This window comes from Silene latifolia, chromosome Y (assembly GCF_048544455.1).
Source record: "Silene latifolia isolate original U9 population chromosome Y, ASM4854445v1, whole genome shotgun sequence".
Classification (NCBI taxonomy): Eukaryota; Viridiplantae; Streptophyta; class Magnoliopsida; order Caryophyllales; family Caryophyllaceae; genus Silene; species Silene latifolia.
In genome coordinates, this window is record NC_133538.1 from 401,063,733 (window position 1) to 401,090,376 (window position 26,644).

Here is a 26,644-nt window from a genome sequence, read left to right on the forward strand (position 1 = left end):
ATCCTAAGATAATGTGAAACTTAAGAGAGAGTCTTAAGTAGAACATCAATGATTTTGAATCAATGTTTTGATCATGTTATAAAACGTTTTCCGATAAGTCGAGAAGTTGTGTTTATACATGGAGTTTAGTGGGAGTTACGGAAATTTTAATTAGTCTTATATGTGGATGACATATTGATTGCTGGGAATGATTTAAGACTAGGAGAAAAATAATACATCTTAATATCCGGATTTATGGAGATAAATCTACATGATATTAATGTCATATAAGGAGTCTTATTTTTATAAGGTTCATGACTAGTTCAATCGAATTGAACATATTTGATTGATTCTATTTGCTTCCGCTGCCGAATCAATTAAATATGAAATGATGTATAACACTTTATATACTTTGAGTATGATGAATTGTTTCAAATCGAATTTAATTAATAGTTACCAAGTGAGCCATAAAGATTACCCTTAAGTGCTTGCAGAAGCATTAAGGATGTAATGCAAAGTGTTTTTGATGCAGTTTTGTGTAAGGGTGTTACACAAGTGACAATTGACAATTGAGATTGCGCATGGTTTCCGACAAAACCATAATCAAAACACATTAGGATGGTTAAGATACCATTGTGGCTATGTTATTTAAGAAATAGATTTTCTAGAATCGTTCTAGGCAATAAAGAACAATGAGAAATATTTACAACGGAAATTGAGTACACTTGCAATCATGGGATGTGCAAGAAGGATGAGTCCCGCACACTGTGAAAATAGTGGGAGCTATTCTAAGGCTAGAGGGCCTATGTCTTGATTGGATCTCGACACGTACTCAGAAAGTTTTGTAATGCAAATGTATACATTACAAAGGAAAACGATTATGTAATAAGGTTGAGTAAGGTACAAGAAGTTGATAAAACCTACTAACCAAAGCCTTCTCATAAGCTTAACATGATGAGTCATGTCATTTCAATTGAATTGAGATGAACAACTACATACAAGATCTAAATTGGATATGAAGTAGTAATCAAGTATTGACTACTCATATGATAATCACATTTGTCGTTCGAGTTTTTTAAAATCAGAAAACTCCTTTTATACTTTGTTACATCCGAACGGGTTGTAGAGACAATATTGAACCCCATTAAAGTGAACCCGGATTAACATGGTATTCGCCCATAGTCACTTGTATGAGGTGACGTCTCGAAGTGACTAGAGTGTGATGCGATTGATGGCAAGTTCAAATGCCATAGAGTCATATGAGATGACTAGTCGATCACATAGGCAGACTGTTAGGAACACTTTGTCGGGCCTTATGACCGCTTATAGAGTTCTGGCAAATTTATATAGCCTGGTCGTGGCGATAGCTACTATAGTATTCTAATGAGTCGATTCTTTTGACTAAAGACTGTTCGCTAGGTGGCACAATTTCAGATTAACTTTGATTTGTGTTACTACGACCTTCGTAAATGGGGTCAAATGGGCATATTTTGGGTTATGATGGCTGTGGCTAATCGAAGGGAACAAGTGCGATAGGAATTGTCCACCCCCGTGTCAGGGCTAAAACAATATCTCAGGGCCACTCGAGGAGTAATGAACTAGAAATGCGTGGCCACGCTCGGAAGGTATCTATGGTAGATGATTCTGGTCAATCAGTGATTCTCCAGATCAAGGAAACCACTCTCGATATGATCACTTGCAAGTACGACCTAAAAGACACCTTGCATAGAGTGGGAGATAGTAATAGGACAAGAGAATTGGTGACGTACACTTGTTGAGGACAAGTGGGAGATTGTTGGAATATGTGTCCTCCGACAATAACGCGATCACAACTGTTGATCATGATGATCACATGTTTAAATCTCGTTTCAAGAATACATTTGGGATGTAATATTTTACAGTCAACTGGTCCACACATATCGGTAATGATTGGCTGACTAGAGTTTGACATTATTGTCGTGCAACGGTGGTGATCAGTTGATCCCCTTAGGTCATACCTAAAGGGTAACACTCTTAATTGAATATTTAATTGATCGTATGACGATACGAGTAAATTAAATTACTTTAAATTGACGGACGATTTTGGAAGTAATATTTACGTGTCTCATTGTAATTTGATTAAATAAGATACGGTCTAAGTAATCGAATTGTTTTATTACTTAGATGAAATTATTGTTTACGGAAACAATTGAAACTTAATGAATAATTTATTATAAATACAAGATGTTGTGATTTATAAATTGGTAAACCATTTTGGTACAAGTAATTGTGAATTACTATGTTAATTTTTATAAGTGACATATTTTATTAATATGTTGATTTTTAATTGTTAAAAATACATTTTATATCTAAGATGTCATGTAATGTGTCACATGTGACATAGTGACAAAATCACAAATAAAATGGACTCATCCATTTTATGTGTGTATACCGAAATGGAGGGTGTATTAAGATAAAATTGTGTTGATTATTTATAAGTGAAAAACATAATTATGAAACCTACACCTAGCCTTGCATGCCTATATTCTTGGTTAGAGAATCAAGCCCATGCATAGGGCACTCTCCCCACACCCATCGTCCTCTAAAGAGAGCCAAATGGGTTCTTTCATAATTATTCATACAATTCTTATTACTATAGTAAGAGATAAAACTCTCTACACATCTTATGAAACTAGAGAGATAAAAACTCCAAAATTCCTTCCTCTATTTTACAAAAATAATATAGTACAAAATAAATATTTTGGGTCAATTTTTAGTAAGATTATTATTATTCTAGATCTAATAATATTAATCTATTAAGGGGTTATCTTGGGTATTCATCTTTGGGAGAGTTTCTATCTTTGAATATTTGTTCATCCATATAAGGAAAGCTCAAGAACAAGTAAGAAGGAGATCTTACTTGTGCCCTTTAATCTGAAATTTTATAGTAAGGAAAACGATTTCTTCTCTATATTTATTTATGTTTGCATGCATAAGATCTAAATTTATTTTTATGACAAAATTAAATTGTAACATATATGAATATGTTGTATAATGAGATATAGATTTATAACAAGCGGTATCATGAGCCTTAGGTTGTTTGTATGCAAATCGGTTATAGTTTTTCCGAGTTATGCGATTAACAAACAAAACTTATAAATTTGTGTTTATTATGATATATCACGAAATTTATTATGCATGTTAAAGTTTCTGATCCTAAAATATTTTTAGGATTTTTGGGTTTATTTATGGATTTTATTGTTCATTTTATATAATAATGGCATTAAAATGTGATTTTTATGATAAAAATGTCATTTTTGGACTAAAAATAGCTAAACTTCATTTTTCCAGTGGTTTTTGGATATGTTTTCACATATTTATCAATTGATGACCTGTAAATATTCATAATAAAATGAGTTGTTATGCTCGAAATATGGAATTTTCAAGTTGAAATCGAATTTAAATGGAAAAATAGGTTAATATGAGTTATATTACGAATCTGGTCATAGAAATTCAGTATGTTGTCACATGCAATTTTACAAGATGTGTGTAAAATAATTGGCTATATTGAATTCTTTATGCATGATTTATGAATTTTTGATGAAAAATAACATAAATAGTGACTTTAATTAGTGAAAATTGCTAAAACATGCTTCATGACTAAGGAAAAACGTCACATGTTGAATTTTATCATATATTTCCGATCTAAAAGTGAAAATTTAATAAAAATAATTTTTCTCATATTTTTATGGTAATAATTGATAAATCCGATAAACCGCAACATTGTTTTTCCTCGATAAAATTCGAAATTTTTAACCTAAGTTTTTGGACATTATGAGTGTCATGATATTTTTCCAGAATGTTCATGAGCTTAAATTTCAAGTTTTGAAATTATTTGAAATTTTTATGATTTATTTGAAGTTTATGACATATTTTTGTATTTTAAGTCCTTTTATGAACAATATTAGGAAATATAAGTTAATTATTGTCAATAAGTTAGTGGAGACTAATTTTGAGTCCTGAGTTGGTTAGGGTAATTAACATGTACATAAATATGAATTTATGTAATTATTGTGATTATAAAATGTTAAATCAGGCAAATCCGTAAAAACCGATTAATATACGATATTGGCTCCTTAAAGGCGATTTAGCATAAAATTGGGCATGTTCATACATATTATAATGCTGCATTTTATTTATGATTGTCATAATTTTATTTTATGTAATTTTGAATTATGTAATTTTACTTAGTATGGCCTTAGTTTTTATTGGTATTACCCAAATGTATGGGAATATCGATTCGGTTGTAATTTATTGTGATCTCGTATCACCGTTTTGTAATTTAATAGATTTATTTTATTTTAATTACAAATGTATAATAGGAAATTATGTAATTTGTTATGTAATTTATTTATTCCGGAGTTCCATGAAGACAGTGCCACTCGAGAAGGCGATCCATTAAAGAATGTTGCCTTGAAATGCGTGCCAAGACCGAAGTTCAAGGGACCAAAGGAGTTGGTTTCCGAATTTGTAATAGTTTATTAGATTTACTATTTTAGGAAGGCCATACTAGAGTTTTATTTATGTTTTGAATTATATTTATATGTTGCATGCATCGCTAAATCGCCATAACTAAAACATGCATCATCATTTTAATCGAGTTTATCGACCGTGTCAATTACAATTATCGTAGTTCACCGCTTTAGTTCACTTAAAACGTGATAGATAATAAGTTGACATGACCTCTCGCTAAAAATAAACAATTGAGACTTAGCCTTACCAAAAAGTAGAAACCATGAAAACCTATTTCGTGAGGGAGTTCACTCGGCCACACCGGGGTACAAACCTTGTTACGTAGGGCAAGTGGGTGATAAATGTCTATCCACCGAATTCATGTCGATGAGGGATTTATCGGCCACCCCGTGCCCAAGTTAATGTGGGTTTGGATCATGGACAGAATTATTCGAAATTTGGATTGAGCTCAACGGAAGTATTCGTGACCGTAGTCGCATGTGTTCCGGGCTAAAGATAAATATTAATTTAATTTTATCGACCAAAAGTTCTAAAAGTAGAATCGATTAAAGAGTTAATCCACCGAGTTATATTGATAAGGGATTCATCGGCCACACCGTGCCCAAGTTAATATGAATTTGGATCTTGGAATCATTTATCATAGTTGGGTAGAGGTCCCTATGTAAATGCTTTACTTGTTATTTACAAATATTATTATAACGACAAATGTTCTTTTTTATTATTCCGTTGTCAGATTGTTCTTATTTCTTTACCTCAAATTATACGATATCATTTCGATTTTTAGTTCAAATCTCCATTAAAACATTGTAACGAAAGACAAAATTTGAATTTTCTTCTAAAAACCTCGTAATATCCATTGAAAGGATCACTTGTGAAGAGTATAGATAAAAGTTATTCGTGATCAAAAGGGTTTTTTATTCTTGACTAACATATCTACTTACAATAAATTGTTTCTCATATGCTTAAGTGAGTTAAGTACTTTGAAACGTTAAATCATTTTGGTAACTAGATTTGTTGGAAATCAAAATTGACCAAAATACCGCAACCACTTCAATGAAAGTTTAAAGACTAAACGAACGAATGAAGAGTAGTCTTCATGAAATTCAATTTTGCTTCTCTAAGCAAAAACTCATTGAAATGAGTGGGAGCATTCTCTTAAACCCTTAAGAAAAGGATAAGGTTTAAAGAAGTAAAATTAGAATGAAATTGATATAAGGTAATGTTAAAAGTAACGTTATTGAGAATAACAATACTAAACCTATCAATCCCGACCAATAAAGTTTTCATTGTCTTAATTGTTGGACGCTAGAAAGGAAACTACCCCAAATTATTGAAGAATCAACAAGTTAGTTGTGGGACATCTAATGGGACCTTCTTCTTTAAATGTTTATTTGATTGACATAAATTTTGCTAATACTACTTCGTCAATATTAGAAACCGATGGTGGTTTTCATCATTGTATTTGATACATAGGATGATTAGAATATGACGACTAGCAAGAATGATGTTGAGAGATAGAGTCATTATGTACTCAATCTATTTTGGGTTTAGAGTTGTACTTAATTTGGACTATTAAGTGCATAAACTCTAAATAAGAATATAAACTTGTTAAGATACAAAAGAGGTCTCACTTTTGTGACCCTATACACCATGATTTGATGTATGGCTAGACCATTATCATGGTGTATATATATTTTAAACCAAACTAGAATGATACATCATGAAGATGATGCAAGACTCAAATTGGTATCACAAGATTAAACCTTAGATTTTGGAATGATGAACGCAAAGAGTTATCAAGTACTCTTGAAACCATTAGATCTTATGGTATATGCGTATCTTGTATCCAAAGCAAGATGTCTCGTGCCTTTTGGTTGAAAAGGAGATCGAGGTTATAAATCATAGATCCAAAATAGGTTGATCATTTTCTTTTACCAACGATTTAAGTTGACGCTAATGTGTTCACTTAATAAGGTAAATAGAGAAATCTTTGAAGAAGTTCAAAGAGTTCAAGGAATCACGATTTAGTCGTGATGTGATTATCAAAGTGAAAACTTTGATATAAGCTAAATGAAATGTGATATAGTATCACAAGTTAATCTCTCTTAACACACATTATGAGATAATGTGTGGTTGGATAAGAAATTAAACGCTATTCGATATGGTTTGGACTTCGATCAAGTTACTTTGAGTTACTTGATCCTTTTGGGGATTTTATCATTTTGTCTAAAATCTTTTTCCACTAAATCTAAAACGAATCACATGAGATATGAAATGGTAGGGTACCATGGTTGTAAGTTTTCAAAAGAAACAAATGCTCATTTTTCCTTATTATAATCAAGAGTACAACGGGTTTGTGGCTCGTGAAGCTGTCTTTCTAAAATACAAGTTTATTTCTAGAAGACAGAGTGGCAGAAATTATTCAAAGAGCCACAAAGAATGTTATGTCATAAGAAACTGGTCTTTCTTGGCTACACAAACTGGTCTTTCTTGGCTGAATGAGACATTTTGTGTAAGACGTTGTTTCTTCAAAAACTAGGAGGTTAAAGTCATCACTTGCTGAAGAAGATGAATTAGTGTTACTTTTAGAATGTAAAGAGCTAGCAACTTACAAATAAATTGTTTGATTCAAGTTCATTAATTCTGAAAAGTAATGAACATATGACTTACATGAGAGTGTTTAAGTCACAACTCAATACAAGGCTTAGTGCCATGAAAATCCGAAATAAATTCCAAGTGAATTGTTAGATATCAAAGCTTGATTGGTTGCAAAGGGTTTTGCACTAGTTGAAATGCTTAAGTCTATTTGGATCTTCTTAGGGATTGTGTTTCGTTATGATGATATACATATAGCGAGTGAATCTAAAACCCACTTCTTCAATTAGAAGGAATGTATTCAATACATGTCTTGAGTTTTGTAGATTCTTGCCATCCTAAGATAATGTGAAACTTAAGAGAGAGTCTTAAGTAGGACATCAATGATTTTGAATCAATGTTTTGATCATGTTATAAAACTTTTTCCGATAAGTCGAGAAGTTGTGTTTATACATGGAGTTTAGTGGGAGTTACGGAAATTTTAATTAGTCTTATATGTGGATGACATATTGATTGCTGGGAATGATTTAAGACTAGGAGAAAAATAATACATCTTATTATCCGGATTTATGGAGATAAATCAACATGATATTAATGTCATATAAGGAGTCTTATTTTTATAAGGTTCATGATTAGTTCAATCGAATTGAACATATTTGATTGATTCTATTTGCTTCCGCTGCCGAATCAATTAAATAGGAAATGATGTATAACACTTCATATACTTTGAGTATGATGAATTGTTTCAAATCGAATTTAAGTAATAGTTACCAAGTGAGCCATAAAGATTACCCTTAAGTGCTTGCAGAAGCATTAAGGATGTAATGCAAAGTGTTTTTGATGCAGTATTGTGTAAGAGTGTTACACAAGTGACAATTGACAATTGAGATTGCGCATGGTTTCCGACAAAACCATAATCAAAACACATTAGGATGGTTAAGATACCATTGTGGCTATGTTATTTAAGAAATAGATTTTCTAGAATCGTTCTAGGCAATAAAGAACAATGAGAAATATTTACAACGAAAATTGAGTACACTTGCAATCATGGGATGTGCAAGAAGGATGAGTCCCGCACACTGTGAAAATAGTGGGAGCTATTCTAAGGCTAGAGGGCCTATGTCTTGATTGGATCTCGACACGTACTCAGAAAGTTTTGTAATGCAAATGTATACATTACAAAGGAAAACGAGTATGTAATAAGGTTGAGTAAGGTACAAGAAGTTGATAAAACCTACTAACCAAAGCCTTCTCATAAGCTTAACATGATGAGTCATGTCATTTCAATTGAATTGAAATGAACAACTACATACAAGATCTAAATTGGATATGAAGTAGTAATCAAGTATTGACTACTCATATGATAATCACATTTGTCGTTCGAGTTTTTTAATCAGAAAACTCCTTTTATACTTTGTTACATCCGAACGGGTTGTAGAGACAATATTGAACCCCATTAAAGTGAACCCGGATTAACATGGTATTCGCCCATAGTCACTTGTATGAGGTGACGTCTCGAAGTGACTAGAGTGTGATGCGATTGATGGCAAGTTCAAATGCCATAGAGTCATATGAGATGACTAGTCGATCACATAGGCAGACTGTTAGGAACACTTTGTCGGGCCTTATGACCGCTTATAGAGTTCTGGAAAATTTATATAGCCTGGTCGTGGCGATAGCTACTATAGTATTCTAATGAGTCGATTCTTTTGACTAAAGACTGTTCGCCTAAGGTGGCACAGTTTCAGATTAACTTTGATTTGTGTTACTACGACCTTCGTAAATGGGGTCAAATGGGCATATTTTGGGTTATGATGGCTGTGGCTAATCGAAGGGAACAAGTGCGATAGGAATTGTCCACCCCCTTGTCAGGGTTAAAACAATATCTCAGGGCCACTCGAGGAGTAATGAACTGGAAATGCGTGGCCACGCTCGGAAGGTATCTATGGTAGATGATTCCGGTCAATCAGTGATTCTCCAGATCGAGGAAACCACTCTCGATATGATCACTTGCAAGTACAACCTGAAAGACACCTTGCATAGAGTGGGAGATAGTAATAGGACAAGAGAATCGTTGATGCACACTTGTCGAGGACAAGTGGGAGATTGTTGGAATATGTGTCCTCCAACAATAACGCGATCACAACTGTTGATCATGATGATCACATGTTTAAATCTCGTTTCAAGAATACATGTGGGATGTAATATTTTACAGTCAACTGGTCCACACATATCGGTAATGATTGGCTGACTAGAGTTTGACATTACTGTCGTGCGACGGTGGTGATCAGTTGATCCCCTTAGGTCATACCTAAAGGGTAACACTCTTAATTGAATATTTAATTGATCGTATGACGATACGAGTTAATTAAATTACTTTAAATTGACGGACGATTTTGGAAGTAATATTTACGTGTCTCATTGTAATTTGATTAAATAAGATACGGTCTAAGTAATCGAATTGTTTTATTACTTAGATGAAATTATTGTTTACGGAAACAATTGAAACTTAATGAATAATTTATTATAAATACAAGATGTTGTGATTTATAAATTGGTAAACCATTTTGGTACAAGTAATTGTGAATTACTATGTTAATTTTTATAAGTGGCATATTTTATTAATATGTTGATTTTTAATTGTTAAAAATACATTTTATATATAAGATGTCATGTAATGTGTCACATGTGACATAGTGACAAAATCACAAATAAAATGGACTCATCCATTTTATGTGTGTATACCGAAATGGAGGGTGTATTAAGATAAAATTGTGTTGATTATTTATAAGTGGAAAACATAATTATGAAACCTACACCTAGCCTTGCATGCCTATATTCTTGGTTAGAGAATCAAGCCCATGCATAGGGCACTCTCCCCACACCCACCGTCCTCTAAAGAGAGCCAAATGGGTTCTTTCATAATTATTCATACAATTCTTATTACTATAGTAAGAAATAAAACTCTTTACACATCTTATGAAACTAGAGAGATAAAAACTCCAAAATTCCTTCCTCTATTTTACAGAAATAATAGAGTACAAAATAAATATTTTGGGTCAATTTTTAGTAAGATTATTATTATTCTAGATCTAATAATATTAATCTATTAAGGGGTTATCTTGGGTATTCATCTTTGGCAGAGATTCTATCTTTGAATCTTTGTTCATCCATATAAGGAAAGCTCAAGAACAAGTAAGAAGGAGATCTTACTTGTGCCCTTTGATCCGAAATTTTATAGTAAGGAAAACGATTTCTTCTCTATATTTATTTATGTTTGCATGCATAAGATCTAAATTTATTTTTATGACAAAATTAAATTGTAACATATATGAATATGTTGTATAATGAGATATAGATTTCTAACAAGCCCTTCCCTCGCCAATAGGCTCGCGCCCCAATGGGGCTGCCTGGCACTGTTCTGTCTCATTTTGGCACATGTCTAGGACGATCCCAATTACGGTTAACTCGAATATGTGACGGATCAGATTGACAAGTTTATGTTTTTACACTTTGTCATTCAACACACTTTTTCAAATAAATGGAATCGTGCTAAGCATCGTAATCCGAATTTGGTTAATGGATGTTTAATTTTCGTCTCACATGCAAATCAATCTTAATCCAACTTTGACACCAATTTATTGGTACATTCCTAAACAACCGACTTAGGAAATATTAACATGTTAGGATTAAGACTTTTGGATGTGCATTCATGCATATAAACCGTTTTATCAACTTTTGCACTTAAACAACCATGATCGGTCTGTAGAGGTCGCTAACGCATGCAGGATTGGGTGTCCGATTAAAGGGCTTCCCAATACGTACCTTCACTCCTTACTCAGAACCTTTGGATAGTGGATGGCCTTATCCAGGGTATACGAGAGTCATTTTAGGCATAGAATGCTAAAAGGGGGACGAGTCCTTATCTTTAGTACCTATGTCAAACACTGCTTTGTGCTTCGTTTGACCGAGGTATAAAGTGGATTTCGAACGGGTTCCAGGCATCCCATAATTGCTTGGTGGTGACTTCGAACATCTCTAATCGTTTCGAGACCTTTACCGAGACGAAACCGACCGATCTAAAGCGATCTGGTCGAAAGCATTTTTACGCCGCCGACCGTTGCTTTCTAAGACCGCTGCATGTCCACAGATTGGCTTGGCGTGCAGGTGGCCCGTGACCGCAGATCGGTAGGTGGCCCAAATCCACAGAGCGGCCTGTGGCCCATGTCCACAGCGTGCAAAATGATCCTTTTTGAACCACACATCATGTGCTTTCAAGTTTTCGTTATACTTAGCCAAATCCTCAGTTTTCTCAGTTTCTTGAGGCTTAAACACAGTAGTTGTCAAGGTTTCAAGTACCTCGCGTTCATTAAGAAGATACTAATCTTCCTACGCCAGATATCATAGTTCGTACCTGTAATACCCCGAATAAAATTATATTATTTAATAGATTTAAGTAAATTATTCGTTGAAAGGGGAAAGAATTTTAATCAATGTGGAGTCAAGAGAGTATACAAAATGAAATGGTCCCATCCGGAGGGAGATATTGACCCAATAAAATTCAAAAGGGCATAATAACTTAGTATAGGTAAGACCCTAGAATAAGAATAAAATAGTTAGGTTCGAGCTCGACTCAATAATAACTCCACCCGTAAAATTTTATCATACCTATCCCAAAGAAAATTACCCGTAAAGTAAAATATCTTGATATTTATAACTTTTATTATATAATATTGATTTTTATCACATGTGGAATTGTAAAATAAAAAATTTCCTAAATAAAAATATGGTAGACATGTTCCCACGTATGAAGCTAGGTGATGGCTTGATGTGACCATAATTAGCGCATATTTAGCCCCCGAATTAGCCTTGTTCCCACGCTTTTTAGTGCATATTTGGGTCATTTATTGTCTTTAGTTCTTTATTTTGCATATTCTTTGAGATTTTGATCCCTTGGTAGGAAAGGAGTGCAAATCTTGCATTTTCATGGCAAAACGAGACTAAATTGATTGAATTCAATGACCAAGCATCAAGGAGAGACAAGATTAGAAGGCCTTTGTACATATTATAGTAGATGAGCAATGTTGAGGAAGGATTCTTGCATCCCTAAGGAAATCCCCAAGGATTTTATGAAGAAAAGGGAAGAAAAGAAGAAGAAACAATGCTGAGCTACAATCCGAGCGGATTGCCCTGAATCCGCCCGTCCTCCACAGCATAATCCGTGCGTCTTCTGTCAAAGACGCCCGGGTAAGCAGCCACCAGAATCCGCCCAGATTCCCTTGAAGACGCCCGTCTTCCCCTGCTACAATCCGCCCGTCCCGACACCAATACGCCCGGATTCCAGCCCAGCGCGAAGTCGTCTCTTCAAGCATCAAAGAAAGAAGCCCTTCCTTCGAAAAATACCGGCTTCTCCCTGCTCAATCTAAAAAGTGTAATTACTAGTTTAGCCCTTAGTTAACCCTAATGCATCCACCTAATTCCCACTATAAATACCCCATTAGTCTAATTAGAAGAGGATGTTCTTCTTATCAATTATTAGAGTAGTTAATATCAATCAAATCTCTCTTTAGTATTGTAATCAACAATTAATCAAGTCTTAATACAAGTTTTATTTCCTTAATCTCTATTTTGTTCATCCTTTATTTTGGGTAATTGAAGATTATTTGGGTTATTATTGGGAGATTGACAACCTCTCAATCAAGCATCAAGTACTTCTTTTATTCTTTGCTTTATTATTGGAATCATTAGTAGGTATAATTCTCTTAATCCCTTTTAATTATTTTTAATTACTTTCATTTGTTCATCATGTTTCCTTTTGTTGGTATGATTGACAACCTTGCTAGCATGATCAACATTATAATGAGTGAGTAGTGACCTAGCTAGGGTTAATGGGTAATTAGGGGAAACCAACATGGGGAATGATTCATGCTTAAATTAATATGCTTTCATGATTTATTTGCTTGCTTGTTTTGATCTCAACTCATGCACATGTTATGTTTGATGAAATGTGAGCCTATGAATCCTTGCATTTTTTACCCATCACCTATCTTTTCAATGAGACTTGTAAGACATAAACCAACTCGAGTCTCATTAGACCATGCATGTTGTTGAGTAGGAAACACTAAGTCGACTTGTAGGTGTTGTACAATCTAATCGATTCGGCTCCGGGACCCAAACTTTCCTAGGATTGTAAGATATAACCCAACTCAATCCATCACAACAATAATTGCTTGCTTATAATTTGAGAACATGTTTGTATGATCAATTCCCATGATTCCCCTATGACCCCATGATACCCTAGTGCTTTTTATCAATTGTTTACAACCCTTTTATTTCATCTTGCTTTTTTATTTTCATTGTTATTTAGTTAGTGACCTTCTACATCAACCCAAATTGTGACACCCATAAGACACCACTAGTTTCAATAGAAATCTCATCTCAATTCCCGTCCCTTGGGATCCGACCTTTACTTGCCTCTTTACTAATTGTAGAGTTGTTTGTGAAGCTATAAATTGTGTTTTGATTCGGACGTGACCCAACGACAACATCTATTTAATTGTGAACACGAAACGGACCGATCAAAAATGGCGCCGTTCTGTGGGACGTGTTAACTTGATTTAGATTTTCTTATATTGTTATTAGTTGTGTCTTTCTTTGCCTTGGGGAAGTAAAACTCCTCAAGGTTTGTTCTAATTTTTTTCAAGTTGTTTGATATTTTGCATGTCTAGAAGGTCACAAGGTGATTTGTTACCTTTTGATCGTGAAATTGAAAGAACCTTGACAAACAGTAGGAGATTTGCTAGGAGGAATTTGAGATGTATTAGTGAGGTTGTGGATATTCAACCAACTATTGAGTTCATCAACCTTTTTGCAAGAGAAGGTGAGGAGAACTCAACACAAAATACCCCACAAAATCAACCTACAATGCCTAAGTTTTCATCACATTCCGTACCCACCGAGGAGAACCTACCCAATGGTACTCCCACACCACAACATTTGACCGGAAATTTTATTGCCAAATCCGCCTTTATCCAATTAGTCGAAAGGAGCCAATTTGGGGGGATGCCTAGTAAAGACCCTCATTCTCATATGGAAACCTTTTGTGACTATTGTGATGCGATTTCTCAAACCGGTGTAACTCAAGACCAAATTCGATGGGTCTTATTTCCTTTTTCTCTAATCAGCACCGCGAAACAATGGTTGAAGGGCCTTGATAAGGCCACTCTCGGAATTGATTCTTGGAAGAAGTTGGCTCTAGCTTTCTACAAAAAGTTCTACCCACCGGAAAAGACTAACATGCTAAGAGCTCAAATTACGGGTTTTAAGCAAAGGGATGAAGAATCTTTGTATGAAGCTTGGGAGCGGTTCAAGGGAATTTGTCGCTCATGTCCTCACCATGGACTTAGCGAGTGGTTCTTGGTACAACAATTTTGGAACGGTCTATATGAAGATTCAAGGAACATTCTCAACATGGGATCAAATGGAATGTTCACCGAAGTTGATGACAATCAAACATGGAACAAGATTGAGGAAATGGCGGTCCATAACTCACAATATAGTAGACCTCGCAAGGCTACTAGAGGAGGAAGGCATGAAGTGGACTCCATTACTCAATTGGGTGCTCAACTTAGTGCTCACATTGACACAATCAATTTGAAGTTTGAACAAGGTATGGCTAGACTTGAAGAAGCCTCAAAATCACCAAAGCATCATGTTAATGCCATGACGGCATCCTCATCAATCCCAAGTGGGATATGTGAAAATTGTGGAACTTTGGGACATGACCAAGGTGAATGTAGAGGAACAAATGAACAAGTGAATGCTTTCCAAGCATACAAGAGTGGTACCCCTTATTCCAACTATTACAATGAAAACACCAAGCTTCATCCAAATCTCTCATACAAAAGCCAAAATGTTCAAAACCCTCAAACAACATACACCCCACCTCCCATAAGAAACCAAAATCAAAGACCCTTTTACAACCAAAACCAAGGTTACCAAAATCAAAATCCATACAATCACCAAAATGACCAAGGTTTTGATGTTCAAAAAGCGGTCCTCCAAATGCAAAAGAATCAACAAGAGTTTTTCACTCAAATGCAAAAAGATAGTCAAGCAAAGGAAACCACCATCAACAACATTCTAGCTCACACCAAGATGTTGGAAACCCAATTGACTCAACTAGCATCTTCAAGCTCACAAAGACAAAAGGGGCAATTACCACCTCAAAGTAATCCCCCAAGACATGAAACGGTTAGTGCCATTCACTTGAGAAGTGGTACAAGGTATGAAACACCGAAGAAGCAAGTTGAGGATGAAGTTGTGGAAGCTAGTGATAAGGAAGAAATTGTGCAAAACTCCAAAGATGGAGAATCATCAAAAGAAGAAATTTCAAAGAAAAATGAAGACAAGGTCAAGGAGAAGGAGCCCATTGTGATTAGACTTCCTTTTCCAAATCGTCAAGCCAAGCCCAAATTTGATGACCAACTTGGAAAGTTTATGGAAATTATGAAGAATTTGGAAGTCTCAATTCCTTTCAAGAAATTAATCAATCACGTGCCGGCCTATGCGAAATACATGAAAGACATCCTCACAAAGAAGAAGTCGATCCGGAAGCTTGAGACTATCGCCTTCACTAAGGTGAGTAGTGCAATACTTCAAGGGAGTTCACCTCCAAAACTAAAGGATCCGGGAAGCTTCTCAATACCGTGTACCATTGGCGACACCACAATCAACAAAGCCTTATGTGATCTAGGGGCTAGTGTGAGTGTTATGCCGTACTCGGTGAGTAAAAGGTTGGGGATGGGAGAGCTTAAAAGCACCAATATCACACTCCAAATGGCCGATAGATCGACGAAGATACCATTAGGGATATGGGAAGATGTCCCCGTACGAATTGGGAAGTTTTTCATCCCGGTGGACTTTGTCATTGTTGATATGGAGGAAGATTCCAACATTCCAATCATTCTAGAAAGACCCTTCTTACACACCGCGGGTGCGGTGATTGATGTAAAACATGGTGAGCTCGCTCTAGAAGTGGGAGATGAGAGTATCACTTTTAATCTTAACAAGACTATGAGAGCTCCCCGTTTACATGAACCGTGTTTTATGATCGATCATTATAGTCGGAAGGATGAAAGGAAGAAGTCGGAACTCCAATGGAAGAAGAAAATTGAAGATGCTCCATTCAAAGAGCAAGTGAATTGTGACAAAGAGAGCTTGCAAAGCTCATCAAAGACAAGCAATGAAGAAGATGGCCTTATTGGCCAAGAAAAGGAAATGGGAAAGTTGTCTCCATCAAATCAAGAGATTTTCAATGATCAACTTAATGAAGTATGTGGTCTTTGGGACGACGAATTTGAAGGGATTTTTAATCCCTACATTGGTAATGCCATCGATCAAGACCGACAACAAGGGCCAAGGTCTATTGAAGACCTCTATCATGATAATGAACAAGCTTTTGATTACTTTTTCAAGGTGTTGAGCAACATCAACAACACCTTGAACATGCCCCCTTGACATCTCATCAAGAATGAGAGTTTGGTGGAGTCCTCCCTAAACCACCATTTGTAAATATTTCTAACTCCCTAACTTGCATTTCAATTCTTATATTACATTTTGTTATTCTTGGATTTTTATACATTGATCAAGATAATTATCATGTTTGAGAGAAGTGAGGGAGGGACTAATAATTTCAATTAATGTGTAGTGCTTTAGCTTAGTGTGGGGATGGCAATTGCCTAGGCTATCCATGCCTTAGTAGTGCCCCCACAATGAAGAACACGAGATATGAAGAAGAATGAAAAAATGACAAGGGATATGCAAAGTACACGGATGGAACAATCCGGTACAAAGGGGTCGAATCCGAGCGGATTCGGAGAATCCGACCGTCTTCAGGCAATCCGGGCATATTGGGTAGAAGACGCCCGTCTAACATAAGCTGAATTTTTGAAATTTCTGACTGTCAACCAATCCGGGCGTCCTGCATTCGAATCCGCCCGTCTTTAAAAAACCGCCCGTCCTGAAAGGAAGACGCCCGTCTTCTTGGCTGAGGAAAACAAGAAAAATCCTTGTGAAGGAATCCGCCCGTCTTCTGTAGAAGACGCCCGTCCCATGTTTGCAAATCCGAGCGTCTTCACTGAAAGACGCCCGTCTTTAGGCGAGTTTTTCCCAACCCAGAAAAGGCCAAATCCGGGCGTCCCGAGCAGAATCCGCCCGTCTTGCCCCTGCAGTTCAAATTTTTCGGGTTTTATAAACCCCCTCCCACATTCATTTCTTCATTCCTTCATTCACAACACTACTCATAACCCTCAAAACCCTCATCCTCTCCATTACAAAAACAAGATTCCTCAACAACATTCACCAAAATCAAATCAAAACATCTTTTTAACAATAAATCAATCACTCCTCTTTCAACAAAAATCAAAACCAAGCACAAAATCTTCAACCTTTGAGTCGATTTTTGAATTCATAAAGGCAAAGCCTTTCATCTTTAAATCGATTTGGGTGCACTAGAAATTGAAGATTTTTTCACTCTTTACTTGGTTTATTTATCAATGGCAAGAACTAAGGGAGCAACAAAGGCAACAAAGGCAAAGGCACCAAAGGCAAAGGCACTCTCATCAAGACAAAAGAGTCTTCAAGCAAAGAAAGCATTGGCTATGGTGGTAGCTAACCCAAACTTGGAAGTGCAATAACAAGAACCTCCCATGGAAGCAACAACATCCTCTACTCCAGAAATTGCTCAACTTTCGAACTATCCGGAGGTAATTTTCATTTCCAAATCCCATAGGGACACTTTTGCCAAGTTTGCTAGGAAATCATTTCTATCCACCAAGTTTATTTGTGAAAATACCTTAGAAAAGTTGGGTGTCCTTGAGCAAACTAGAGCCTTATTTAAAGCCATGGGGTTGGAGAAATTGTTTGAATCAAAAGAATTGACATACCCCTCCCTTACCTTAGAATTTTTGAGTTCTTTGAAAGTTAACAAGGTTGAGACCATGGAGACCATCGAGTTTCGTCTAGCTAATGTTAGTAGGTGCATCTCCTTTGAGGAAATGGGTAAAGCTTTGGGTCTTAGTGATTCACCGAGTTATTTTAAGAATGTTGGCAAGTATGACCCCGACCCTCTTTGGGAGGCGATTTTCGGAAGGAAATTTGAAGACTTTCATGCTAGTTGTGCTCTATTAGTCCACCATCCGGGCATTAGAGTGTGGCACAAGGTCGTAGGGAACACCATCATTGCAAGAAAAGACACCAACCATTTCACCAAACTCGATTTTGTTCTTCTTGAGTCGGCTTTGAACGTTGGTAGGGAATTCACCAAGCCTTTCAACTCTCTAAGGCTCTTGGTGGATAGATGGTTAAATATTGATTGTGGGAAGAAAGGCACCACCGTTATTGTGAATGGAGGCCTAGTCACTATCCTAGCTAAATACTTTGATCCAAACTTCAACAAAGATAACAAGTATGAGGCGAAAGAGGGTGGTCATCTCATTGATATTAATACTGTGATATACAAGTACAAGTGGGTTACCCATAACCCTCTTGACACCAAGTATGGATGGCTCACTAGTGAGGCTAGATCTTTCACTTTGCCTTTAAAGATTTGTCGATTGAGTGTCCACCGGACCAACTATCTACTTCCCCTTTCAAAAGAGGCCGAGTACATTATCCGACAACAAAAGGGTGAAATTGAAATGCCCTCCTCTTCCATTGTCACACCACCCGACCCTTTCGAGTACCAAGAGTTCAAGCCGGAAGGTGTTGAAGCAAGAAATGATTATATGACTCTTCTCATGCAAGAGATGCACAAGCAAGCCTTCGAAGATCGGAAAAATGCTTACTTAGCCCAATATCCACCCCTCTTACATTTAGCTAGGCAAGGACTACTTGACCCATCATGTCCTTTGCCTAGTTGGGCGGATAGGGAAGTCTTCTTTCCGAGTGCATCTAGGGTTGTTCCGGGTGATAATGAGGTTGTCGGTAATGAAGAGGTTGATGATAACATTGATGAAGAAGCTAATAAAGAAGGAGAAGAGGATGATGAGCAAGGTGAAGAAGAAAGTGGTGATAAGACCATTTTTAGTGAGGAAGGTGATGATAATGATGATATGATGGAAGATTAGCAAGCTTTAGAGGCTCCTACCCTCTTGAGGTTTGTCTATTTCTCTCTTTGTTCTATTTATTAATCTTGATCATTGTTGGAGTAGTCCTAGCACCATAGAAGACTAACACCTCGGCCCCATTGAGATGTTCTCATTTTATTGTTCCCACCTTTCAAAATCCAAAATGACAAAATTAGTTTCATATATTGCATAGTGTGTGCATGAACTACACCCATCCTTAGGACATTAGCAATAATGTCTAGATCGGTTTGGGGAAGTTAATGCATACACAACGGGAGGTAATCTAAATTATCCTCTCCGTCATAAACAAAAACCATGCATCATGTAGTGTAGATTTGTGTAGCTTGTATTTAGTGTAGAAATCATGCATCATGTTTGCATAATTTCCCATCATTTTGGCCATTGAGGACAATGCCCATATTAGTGTGGGGATGGGGAATTCTAACTTAACTTTTATTCAAAAATCCAAAAAAATTGAAAATTTTTGAAAAACCATAAAAATTTGAAAATTGAAAAACCCAAAAACATGTTTATTCCTTTTGTTGTGTAGTTATGTATATATTGTATATTGTATATTGTGTTTGTTCTATCCTTGTACACATTGATTGACTACGCCACATCCGAGACATGAGGATCATGAAGACCGCATGGTATGATCTTTCCAATCTCCTTTTTCCTCTTTATGTTAATGACTATGTGGCTTTATTTTGATTGATGCGGTATAACAATGTGAACTTAGGACTTGCATTTAGTTTATATGTCATATTAGTTAATAGAACCACTTGCATTAGGATGTATATAATAGTTGCATCATGGCATGTAGTTGCATTTAGATAAAATATTTTGAAAAGTGCCTAATTGAGAACTTTGACAAGAGCAACTAAGCCATTACAAATACTTTTTCAACTTAACCTATTCTGGATCAATGATTTACAACCTCGGTCTTCTTTTCAACCAAAAAGCACGAGACATCTTGCTTTGAATACAACATACGCATATACCATAAGATTAACAATCTAATGGTTCCAAGTGTACTCGATAACTCTTTGCGTTTATCATTCCAGAATTTAAGGTTGAATCTTGGGTTACCAATTTGAGTCTTGCATCATCTACATGATATGTTATTCTAGTTTGGTTTGGAATATAATCACCTTGATAATGGGCTAGCCATACATCAAATCATGGTGTATAGGGTCACAAAAGTGAAACCTCTTTTGTATCTTAACAAGATTATATTCTTATTCAGAGTTTATGCACTTAATGGTCATAATTAAGTACAACTTTAAACCCAAAAACTAGATTGAATACACAATGACTCTATCTCTCGATATTATTTGATGCTAGTCATTATATTATAATAATCTTATGTATCCAATACAATGATGAAAATCACCACCGGTTTCTAATATTGACGAAGTAGTACTAGAAAAATTTATGTTAATCAAATAAACATTTATAGAAGAAAGTCTCATTAGATGTCCCACAACTAACTTGCTGATTCTTCAATAATTTGGGGTAGTTTCCTTTCTAGCGTCCAACAATTTAGACAATGGAAACTTTATTGGTCGTGATTGATAGGTTTAGTATCGTTATTCTCAATAACTTTACTTTTAACATTACCTTGTATCAATTCCATTCGAATTTTGATTCTTTGAACCTCGTCCTTTTCTTAACGGTTAAGAGAATGCTCCCATTCATTTCAATAAGTCTTTGCTTAGAGAAGCAAAATTGAGTTTCATGAAGACTACTCTTCATTCGTTCGTTTAGTCTTAAAACTTTCATTGAAGTGGTTGCGGTATTTTGGTCAATTTTGATTTCCAACAAATCTAGTTACCAAAATGATTTAACGTTTCAAAGTACTTAACTCAATTAAGCATATGAGAAATAATTCATTGTAAATAGATATGTTAGTCAAGAATCAAAAACCCTTTTGATCACGAATAACTTTTATCTATACTCTTCACAAGAGATCCTTTCAATGGATAATACGAGGTTTTTAGAAGAATATTCAAATTTTGTCTTTCGTTACGATGTTTTAATGGAGATTGGAATCGAAATGATATCGTATATAAATTGTGGTGACGAAATAGAACGATTCGAACGATGCGACAACGGAATGATGAAAACTAACATTTATCGTTATAATAATACTTGTAAACAAGTAAAACATTTACATAGTGACCTCTACCCAACTATGATAAATGATTCCAAAATCCAAATTCATATTAACTTGGGCACGCTTTGGCGATACAACCCTTATCAATATAACTCGGTGGATTAACTCTTTAATCGATTCTACTTTTAGAACTCTTGGTCGATAAAATTACATTAATATTTATCTTTAGCCCAAAACACATCCGGCTATGGTCGTGAATAGTTTTGTTGAGTTCAACACAAATTTCGAATAAATGTGTCCATGATTCAAATTCACATTAACTTGGGCACGCTTTGGCGATACAACCCTCATCAACATGAATTCAGTGGATAGATATTTAGCACCCACTTCCCCTACGTAACATGGTTTGTACCCCGGTTTGGCTGAGCGCACTCCCTCACGAAATAGGTTTTCATGGTTTCTACTTTTTGGTAAGGCTAAGTCTCAATTGTTTATTTTAGCGAGAGGTCATGTCAATTTATTATCTATCATGTTTTAAGTGAACTAAAGCGGTGAACTACGATAATTTTAATTGACACGGTCGATAAACTTGATTTAAAATGCATGTTTAGTTATGGCGATTTAGCGATGCATGCAACATATAAATAAAATGCAAAGCATAAAATAAAATCCTAGTATGGCCTTCCTAAAATAGTAAATCTAATAAACTATTACAAATTCGGAAACCAACTCCTTTAGTCCCTTGAACTTCGGTCTTGGCACGCACTTCAAGGCAATACTTTCTTTGATGGACCGCCTTCTCGAATGGCACCATCTTCAAGGAACTCCGGAATAATTAAATTACAAAACGAATTACATAATTTCCTATTATACATTTGTAATTAAAAATAAATCTATTAAATTAAAAAACGGTGATACGAGATCACAATAATTACAACCGAATCGATATTCTCATACATTTCGGGTAATATCAATTAAAAACTAAGGCTATACTAAGTAAAGATTACATAATTCAAAAAATATATAAAATAAAAATATGACAATCATAAATAAAATGCAGAATTATAATATGTATGAACATGCTTAATTTTATGCTAAATCGCCTTTTAAGAGCCAATATCGTATATTTTATCGGTTTTTATAGATTTGCGTGATTATAACTTGTTAAAATCACAAAATATCTCATAAATTCATATTTATGTTCAAGTTAATTACCCTAACCATCTTAGGACTCAAAACTTAGTCTTCACTAATATTTTGACAATAACTCAACTTGATTTCTTAATATTGTTCATTATGGACCAAAAATACAAAATTATGCTATAAACTTCAAATTAAATTATAAAAATTTCAAATAATTTCAAAATTTAAAATTTAAACTCATGAACATTCTAGAAAAATACCATGACACTCATAATGTTCAAAACTTAGGTTAAAAATTTCAAAAAATTATCGAGAAAAACAATGTTGCGGTTTATCGGTTTTAACAAATATGACCATTAAAATATGAGAAAGTTTATTTTCATCAACTTTTCACTTTTATATCTAAAATATATGATAAAATGCAACATGTGACGTTTTTCTTTGGTCATGAAGTTTGTTTTAGCATTATAACTAATTATTGTCACTATTTATGTGATTTTTCATCAAAAATTCATAAATCATGCAAAAAGACTTCACTATAGCCAAGAATTTTACACACATATTGTAAAATTGCATGGGACAACATAATAAATTTCCATGACGAGATTCGAAATATAACTCATATTAATCTATTTACCCATTTAAATACGATTTTAACTTATAAAATTCATATTTCGAGCAAAACAACTTATTTTAACATGAAAAATTACAGGCAATCAGTATATATTATATGTAAAAACATATCCAAAAACCATTGGAAAATTCGAAGTTTAAGTAATTTTCGTCCAAAAATGACATTTATATATATACAGTACAAAATCACATTTTTATGTTATAAATTAACAAAATGAACAATAAAATCCATAAATAAACCAAAATGTCCTAAAAATCACTTAGGACCAGAAACTTTTAATATGCAAAGTTATTTTTAAGTTTATCTTCATAAATCGAAATTAATTAGTTTTGTATGTTAATCTTATAACTCGGAAAAACCATAAACCGAATTGCATGCAAACAACCTAAGGCTCATGATACCGCTTGTTAGATTCATTAATCTCATTAGTATACATATTCATATATGAATTAATTTATTTGGTCATAAAATAAATACAAGATCTTATGCATGCAAACATAATACAAAGTAGAGAAGAAATTGTCACTTCTTACATTTGTGTTTCGGATTTTTGGGCACCAACAAGATCTTCTTCTTGTTAGTTCTTGAGCTTTCCAACAATGGATGAACAAAGGTTCAAATTAGAACCTCTCCCAAAAGCTTATACCCAAGGAATACCCATAATATTTTAATTAATATTGGACTAGTATCAATTAAAACAAGCTTAAATTTAGACACAAAAATATAATTTTGTTCTCTTGTATTTTTGGCCAAGAGAGGAGTGATTTACGAAGTTTTTATTTCTCTAAAACTTTTAGAGTAAAAGAACCACACACTAGTAAAAATATGACATCTATATTTTACAACTTATAGAATGAAAAATATAAGAGAAAACTCTCCTTTTTCTCTTTGGAAAACCGGTTGGCAAGGGAGGAGAGGAGCGAATGCATGAGCTTGTTTTCTTCCCAAGAAATAATAGGTTTGCATGGTTATATACTAGAGTGATCATTGTGTTTTTTATTTAAAATAATTAACACAGTTTAAAACCCTAACCCTCCCTATTTTCTTTACACCCATCATAAAATGGAAGGTCCATTTTATTTTGTCATTTGTCAATTTTGTCAATTTTGTCATGTGTGACATGTTACATGACATGTAACACTATAGTGTATTTTTAACATATTAAAAATCAACATGTTAATAAAATATGTCAATACAAAATTCAATTAGTAATTCTTGAATACTTGTACCAAAATGGGTCATATAATTATAAACTACAACAACTTGTATTTATAATAAATTATTCATTCTGTTTTAATTGTTTCGTAAACAATAATTTAATCTAAGTAATAAAACAATTTGATTACTTAGACCGTATCTCATTTAATCAAATTACAATAAGACACGTTCACTTTACTCACAAAAATCATCCGTCAATTTTAAGCAATTTAATTAACTCGTATCGGCATACGATTAATTAAATAATCAATTAAGAGTAATTCCCTATAGGTATGACCTAAGTGGATCAACTGATCACCACCGTCACACGACAGTAATGTCAAACTCTAGTCATCCAATCATTACCGATATGTGTGGACCAGTTGACTGTAAAATATTACTTCCCACATGTATTCTTAAAATGAGATTTAAACATGTGATCATTATGATCGACGGTTGTGATCACATTATTGTCGGAGGACACTTATTCCAACAGAGTGTCCTCAGGTTGGGACGAGCGTCTCTCCACAGTAGGACGAGCGGCTTCTCCAGCAGATGCTCGGATTTTGTTAGAGCGAAAAATCCCAGAAACTTTTGTTAACTAGACGAGCGGATTCCCAACGCGACGGGCGTCCGGAATAGGACGAGCGGATCAGCACTTGAGACGCTCGGACTTCAGATCAGAACTAAACAACTGCTTACCAGCTCAGTAGGACGAGCGGATTCCTAGGGCGACGCTCGGACTCTCTGCTTGGACGAGCGGCTTTTCCAGCAGACGCTCGGATTCCTCCTGCCTTTCTTTCACTCAGATAGAAATATTTCCCCACACTTGAAAATTAGTTCCTTCATTCATCAAAATGATTAGTGACCCTCCCTCACTTACTCTCATGGAAAGAATCATGTTTATGAAAGAAGTGCAATAAAATTAAAAGTACAAGTAAGAAGGGTTAGTATATTTACAAGTGGTGGTTTAGGGAGGACTCCACCAAACTCTCCTTTTGATGATTTCTTCAAGGATGAGGAGGCCCGATGTAGGTGACCTCAACCTCTCCAGTGAATGCTCCCTCATAATATGGATTCAATCTTTGGCCATTGACCTTGAATTTGCTTCCGTCATCCAGTTTGATTTCCAAGTCTCCATACTTGCCTAACTCGGTGATCACATAAGTACGCATCCATCTAGAGTTCAACTTCCCGGGGAAGAGTCGATATCAGGAATTGAATAGAAGGACTTTATCTCTTTTGTGCAAGGCTTTTTGCTTGATTCTCATGTCATGAAGCAACTTTGTCCTTTCCTTGTAGATCTTTGCGTTCTCATAAGATTGTAGTAGGAATTGTTCCAACTCTTGGATTTGTATCATCCTTCTTTGACCACTTAATTTGAGATCAAGGTTGAGATCTTTGATCGCCCAAAAAGCTTTGTATTTTAACTTAATTGGCAAGTGGCATGCTTTCCCGTAGACAAGTTTGTAAGGGGAAGCTCATATGGGAGTCTTATAGGCCGTCCTATAAGCCCAAAGAGCGTAATCAAGCTTCATGCTCCAAGCTTTACGAGTCTTGTTTACAACTTTCTCAAGAATTTGCTTGATCTCTTTATTTGAAACTTCAACTTGACCGCTTGTTTGAGGATGGTATCCTAAGCCGGTTCTATGTTGAACACCATATTTGGTCAAAAGGGATACGAGCTTCTTTTCGTGAAAATGCGTTCCTCCATCACTTATGATTGCTCTAGGGACTCCGAATCTTGGGAAGATTATTTTCTTGAAGAGCTTAGTGACCGTCTTTGCATCATCGGTTGGGGTGGCAATTGCCTCCACCCATTTTGAGACGTAGTCTACGGCCACAAGGATATATTTGTTTCCCTTGGATGTCACGAACGGCCCTTGGTAGTCGATCCCCCAAACGTCGAAGATTTCCACCTCTAGTATGCCCCTTTGTTGCATTTCATTCCTCCAAGAGATATTCCCCGTCCTTTGACAAGTATCACAATGAAGGATGAATTCCCTTACATATTGGAACATCGTGGGCCAATAGAAGCCCGATTGAAGAATTTTTGCAATGGTTCTACTTGCTCCATGGTGTCCACCGTAAGGTGATGAGTGGCATCCTTCAAAGACTCCTTGAATCTCCCATTGAGGGATGCACCTTAGGTAGAGCCCATCACTACACTCCTTTTAAAGATTTGGGTCATCCCAAAAATACCTCTTTACTTCGAATAAGAACATCTTTCTTTGGTTGTAGTTTAAGTTTGGAGGGAGTACTCTTCCAACAATATAGTTGCCATAATCGGCAAACCATGGGGTCATATGTCTCTCAAGTTGTGTTTGAATATCCATTAAG

General features: G+C 35.3%; 1 non-coding gene across 1 annotated transcript; it reads right to left on the reverse strand.

Moving 5' to 3' along the window:
- Nucleotides 1-14,382: 14,382 nt before the first annotated feature.
- On the reverse strand, nt 14,383-14,489 carry LOC141636918 (small nucleolar RNA R71). The gene has a single exon (XR_012541485.1). It is a non-coding gene; the product is annotated as a small nucleolar RNA R71 (small nucleolar RNA).
- Nucleotides 14,490-26,644: the final 12,155 nt, after the last annotated feature.